The sequence below is a fragment of the Rattus norvegicus genome, chromosome 2, assembly GCF_021556685.1.
Source record: "Rattus norvegicus strain SHRSP/BbbUtx chromosome 2, alternate assembly SHRSP_T2T, whole genome shotgun sequence".
Lineage (NCBI taxonomy): Eukaryota > Metazoa > Chordata > Mammalia > Rodentia > Muridae > Rattus > Rattus norvegicus.
In genome coordinates this window covers 111,940,846-111,947,051 of record NC_141535.1, presented here as the reverse complement: position 1 = coordinate 111,947,051, position 6,206 = coordinate 111,940,846, and the positions used below count along the sequence as shown (strand labels likewise).

The following is a 6,206-nucleotide window of genomic DNA, read 5'->3' as shown; positions in this document are numbered from 1 at the left end:
CAAGTTTTCCCACATGCTTTACAATCAATATAGCCATCAAAAGGGGGGCAGCGGCTCTACATTCAAAGGACAGTTCTAGGTTGATATAGAGAAAAAGAAATGAACAGCCCTCAGCCAAGTGGAATGGACAAATGACAGCTTCTGAGCAATATGAGAACGGAAAATAATTAAGGAGGAAACAGCTACGGGCCAGAGGCTGGGAGGGGCCAAGTTGGGATGAGTAAGATGACCTTGGACAGAGAGGAAGAAGAAGGCATGTACAGGGGTCAGGAATGTCTCTGGGAGCCTGGGGAGTTAAAGTAGGCTGAAAGGCAAGCCTAGGGGAAGACAGAGCCTTAATCCAAACCTAGACTGCACAGCCAGAGCTTGAAGCATGGGAGTCCAGCTCTGTGGGCACTGGGGAAACCACTGCTTTGAAAGCATGTTTCCTTTCCAGATAGGGTTAAGATCTAGGATTATTTGTAGTTTACAAGAACCCTTTGGGGACATTGACATGAAAAGAGTCATTGTAGAGAGAGGGTTCAGCTTGTCTGTATTATCTTTTTTTTTTCTAAAAGATTTATTTATTTCATGTATGTGATACACTGTTGTTCTCTTCAGACACACCAGAAGAGGGCATTGGATCCCATTGCATATGGTTGTGAGCCACCATGTGGTTCCTGGGAATTGAACTCAGTTCCTCTGGAAGAGCAGTCAGTGTCTTAACCACCGAGCCATCTCTCCAGACCCCCATACTCAATATCTTAAACACAAAAGAGAATTGTAAATCCCACAAGGAAAAGAACCATTTGTTAGGGTTCATATCTTTCCTTGGGCTTTAATAAAGTAGTATTTCCTGTTAGTTTTTTTTTTTTAAAGCCAATCAGAGTGACAGGTCCTTTTTGGTCTTAGTGGAACACTATAATTGTAAATGCTGGTGAAGTTATACAGGATACCTAAGTAATAGAGGAGAGTTATTTATTTGATCTAATATCCCTGCCTCCAGAAACATTTTTCTATTTGTGGGCAGTATGGCACAGGCCCTTAACCTTTGACAGAGCCTATATAACAGGAATGTAGTACATATTTAATTCATACACAATCAACAGCTAGTGGATCCTCTTGCATTTGATATATACAATCCAGATAAACAAGAAATAGTCTTTAGGGTCAACACGACAGATCAGTGTGTTAAGGCCCTCGCCCTCCAAGCCTGACAACCAGAATTGGATTCCCAGAACCCGTGTAAGGCAAACAGGAACTTTTAAGTTTCTTACCCACACAAAGCCATGGCATGTGTGTACCTGAGGTCACACACACATTCACGCATACAACAGCAATAAAGTATGCCCAAGCTAAATATTAATAAAAACTAAAATGAACCAGTCTTTATTCTTGCAAGTAAATGTGCCTACCCGCAACTGAAAGGGAAAAATAGACATTTATATTTTGGTGTCATAAAGTTTGCTTAGGCAAAATGCTGGGAAGTTAAAAGAGTGACAAAAATCACTGACAGATTCTTCTGGGATTTACAGCTGGAAGAGGAAACATGTATTATAAGTGAAAAATAACAAGACAGCTTTAATAATTACTGAGCAAATACTGCATTTATAGTGATGATTCCACCTTCAGAATCTCATTAGGAATCTCCTAGCTCTCTTCAGCTCAGATTAGAGAAGTCCCGCTGTGTGTAGCCTGGCGTGGCTTAGGGGAAAAGGGAGGCCTCTCCAAGTTACAGCGAGCTTGCACTTGCAGCTGCGCGTGTACTGGGAGGCTTACGGCAGTGGGCGGGGCCCGAATCCCCATGTGGTCCCGACATCATTGACATGGCGGAATCCCCCATCAAACCCTCCTGGTAGTTATTTGAGCAGCGGCGGCGGCCCGAGGAGGCGGCGGAGAGCAGCGGCGGGAGCGGCGAGAGCGGCGCAGGGGGCGGCGGGGATCCGGCGGGCGGCTGGCTGGGACGGCGTGGGCGACCCGGATTGCCGGCGCCCGGAGCCCCGTTTCAGCCTGAGGGGAGGTAAGGCGTGCGAGAGCGGCGGGCTGCAGGGGGACTTGCCACCCACAGTCGCTCTCGGGTCCCTGCGCTTCGGAGCCCGGGCCGGACACCGAGTCCGCTCGAGTGCGCTCCCGGCCCCGGAGCACTCGGGGATGCCCGAGGAAAACTTAGCTGCGGAGTCCCGGTCGCTCCGCGACCGCTGGGCTGACTGAAGCTCCCGGCCGGGTAGGGGGCGGCCCCTCCTGCCCCCGCTTGCCGGGGAAGAAAGCGGAGGATGCGGGGCTCGGAGTTCCCCTCCTCCCCGGGTAGTCGCTCCGAGGAATCCGCTCCCCCGCCCAGATCCCCGCGGCCGGACCGCTGCCCGGGAGGGGGAGGGCGCGCGGCCAGGCCGAGGAATCTTCGACGTGTCACTTTGGGAGGCTGTAGATTTCCATATGGTGGAGGGAGGAGGGCATGCGTGCGCGCAGAGCTGGGAGTCGGGGCTGCCTCGGCCCCCTCGGGGGTGCCGGGCTGGGACCCGGGACCCGGGTTGCTCGCGGGGAGGGTCCCTGGATGACCGGTCGCCCCCGCCCCCGCCCCCGCCAGGGCCTCTTGGGGACACTCCCCGCCCGCCTCTGGCCACCTCTGCGCGCCACGTCCTCCCTCCCCGTCCTGCCCCCTGGGCTCCCCCCGGGCTGGGGGCGGGAACCGGCGGCCGCGGCTGGACTCGGCGAGCCAGGCGACTGCAGGCTCGGGCGGGGGATCGGGGCGCGGCGGGAAGCAGAGGACGACCCGGTGCGTGTGGGCCAGCGGAGCGCGGGTCAGTCGGTCAGGCTCGAGGGGCGCCCCTGCCGGGGGTAGGGCGGCCCGGGGACCCAGCGGGTGGAATCCGCGCCCGGAGGCGGCGGGCGGGCTGGGCGGGCCGCGGGGACCGTCTGTTTCGGATGGCAGGCAGAAACGAGCCGCCGTGGGAAGGGCCTGTCAGCCCTCGCGGAAAGCGGGGCCCGGGGCCATGCCCGCTTAGCGTCCTCAGCGCCTGGCCGCGGGAGCCTGGGGGGACTCTGCGAGCGTCCCGAGAGACCTGGCCGGGCCGCCGGGCGGCGCCGCTGGCCGGGCGCCTTCCCGGAGTGAGCCGCTGGGGTTGGAGATTTTTCGAATCTCGGCTCCCACCCGGCGATCCCAGACGAAGGAAGCACTGGCATTTTATCCAGACAGTGCGGATTGCAGACTTCCTTAAAAGTTACAACTTTTTATTTTCTTTTCTCTCAGGCCCAGCGTTTTCTTTAAACAAAATGTAGAATTTGGCCACGATGAGGCTGACGCTGGGGCCAAAAATGCACACGTTTATCTCCATCCCGGCTAGTCCCCCTCCCCCTCTTCCCTCCCAGGCTTAATCATATTTTGGAACTGGTGAGGGCTTTTGTTGGGTGGGCACCCTTGATTGCTTGTCTGTTTATTTTTTAATGTGCAACTAATTTGATTTGAATTTCCTCCAGTTTCCAGGCCTTACTAGGAGAAGCTAGGGGAGAGGGAATGTGCCACTTTTTTTTTTTTTTCTTTTTTATAAATGTGGCAAGAGGTGGGGCATTGGGAAAGGGGAGGCACCCTGGTTGTGGCAGAGTCAGTAGGAGCAGACAGACCCGGAAGAAAAGGAACCCATTCTGCAATAACATTCTTTTTTTAAAACAACAATACAAAAGAAATTCAGGTTTTGAGCAAAATTTTACTGCTCTGTTCAGATCTGAGTTCCTGGTGCTCCTGCATCTCCAAGTTAGGCAGGGACCCTGGGAACGCGAGTTATGCCACACAGCGCATAGCAACTCTGACCTGGTTTTGTGACTTCTGTGGGGGCTGTTCGTTCACTCCTCACTGGAGGCTGACCGTGGATGCAGTAAAGACTGGATTCAGTAAATTTCCTGGCTCCCTAGGAGCAGCTGTTGAAGAGGGTAAAGTCCCTGGGCATGCTTCTGGCCAGGAGGGCCAAGAGGAGTTCATTCTGAGACCTTGGAGATCTGTACGCAGCCTGGCTAAAAGTGAGGCCTCATCGATTGTTGTTTTAACAGGTTGCTGTCTTAGTATTGTTCTGAAACTTCCATGTGCTTTTGAAGCATTTTATTTTGATGCTTGTGAGGAAAAGCCTTCGTTTTGGACAAGAATCGTGTTCCTTTAGCATCTGTTAGCATGTCGAGATCCTGTAGGCTGGGGGCTTGCGGTATCTAATGACGGTTTATACAGTTCGAGAAAGACATTTTGGTAATCTTTTAAGGCCCTTTAAAAATAGATGTGGTCACAGCATGGGCTGTTTGGAGGAGCCTGTCCTCTGGGGCTTCTAAAGGAATGTGGAGGGCGAGCACAGGGAACTCTCCTGGTTGTTCAGTTGGCATTTGTGCCCCTTCGGCCCAACTCTCAAAACTTCCATGGTCCCCAGGGAAGGGTCATAGAACAAAATACGGAATTGCACCTTCAGATTTTTTTTGCTGTGTGGTATTTTGAGACAGGCTTGGACTGGCCGCCTGCCTCAGCCTCCTGGATGCTAGGTGACAGGTATGAGCCACATGCCTGTCCGTTATTGTACTAATAGTACATCCCTTCTTAGATAAACCTGATTTTGCTGTTTATACATTATTTGATTAAATTTTGAATATTTTGATTTCAGTTGCAGTAGATGTACATTTTATAAACAGGGGCATCTAAGTTCACAGAAATCAAGGTACCAGAAATTCAGAATAACATCCAGTATTATCTCCAGGGGTGGACATGATTCTGTCTAGACTGTCATACTGCAACCAGGAAGCACCTGTAATCATGTGTTTGAAATGTGGCTCTGTGACTCAACTGTTGTTTGAATTTTATTTTTTTTTCCAAATTATTTTAAATTTAAATTCCAAACACAGAACTTTCAGATCCCCAGGTCTGTTAACCTTCTACTGAGAGGTATTTTGATTCACCAGTTGTCCTTTCTTTACAATCAGAAGATGTTTTAGGTCTATTTTCTTTCCTTTGGGGGGTGCTTGGCATTGAACCTATGGCCTTTTGTAGGCTGGAAGCAAATACTCTCCTACGTGCTAGAGCCTCAGCTCAGCTCTTGAACTCGTATTCTAAGTCTAGGGTAGGTTTGCCTCAGTCCGCTTTTCCAAACAGAGTGGAAAGTTAGCCACTTACATTTTAAGGTGCGCATCTGTCACAGTCAGCACTGATGGGCAGACCTTCAGCTTAGCGATTTAGTTGGAATAGATGTACTTGGAATTGCTGGTAAAGGAGCTAATTCTTCCTGGCATCCTGCGTAATAAAGGAGCGTGCTAGCCAGGCATGGTGGCTCACACCTGTAATCGAAGGAAGATCAGGAGATGCCAGCCTGGCTTACATAGTACATTCCAGGTCAGTTTGTCTACAGAGACCCTGTCTCACCCCTCCCTCCCCAAAGAGGAAGCAAGATGAAGCCGTTTATGGAGTTGGAAGGAACAAAACCACACCCTTCGCATCCACACCACCTGCTCATATGCTCTTCTTTCAAAGTGACTTTTCTCTGAGGTTGTCTTTGTGCACGTACAGCAATCTTCTGAAGAATTTAAGTAGTCTTGCTATCAAAGTATAAAATTAAATCATCAGGCAGGGTGTACTGGGGCATGCCTTTACTCCCAGTACTCAGGAGCCAGGGAAAGGAAATGGATCCTGTAAGTTTGAGGCAAGCCTGGTCTACATAGGGAGCGCCAGGCAAGAGCTGGAATGAATATATATATATATATATATATATATATATATATATATATATATATATATGCTGTATAGTGAGATGTAGCACTCTCCGACCAAATCAATTATTAAATGTTAGACTTATTCACAAATTGTGCTAGACTAAACCAGCAGGAATGACCCTTTGCAATGAGGAAAGGCTTAGAAAAAAAATTTTGATAAATGGATTTAATTAACATCTGCTACATTTTTGAGTTTCATTTGGTCAAAAAAATTCCAAAAACTTCCAGATCTCCTATGAGAGAGTGAAAATCCAAGAGCATCCATCTGACTGGATTCTATCTGCAGATAACCCAGAACCTTTCTTTTTTGTTCTGAGTGTAAGGGGAGGGTGGCAGTGGCAGACATGGGGATGGGCACCCTTGATACCTCACCCCACCAGGAAGATTAATGTATAAGAGTATTTAATTTGTGTCAAGCCATTTTTCCACATAAGCTATAAAGAAAAGAAATATATTTTAACTCCAGGAGCAGAGTGTTTCACTTGTGAATGTGT

General features: G+C 49.7%; 1 protein-coding gene across 4 annotated transcripts in view; it reads left to right on the top strand.

Moving 5' to 3' along the window:
* The first annotated feature begins 1,775 nt into the window (after nt 1–1,775).
* The window catches only part of Fndc3b (fibronectin type III domain containing 3B), a 298,000-nt gene continuing 293,569 nt past the window's right edge, over nt 1,776–6,206 (top strand). Inside the window, exon 1 of one of the 4 annotated variants that reach the window (XM_087618967.1) lies at nt 1,776–1,999. The gene's annotated coding sequence lies outside the window, so the exon portion shown is untranslated. Of the gene's footprint in view, nt 2,007–2,660; nt 2,778–6,206 lie in introns of those variants that run through there. The other 3 variants (XM_087618981.1, XM_087618979.1, XM_087618971.1) reach the window with 3 other exon arrangements.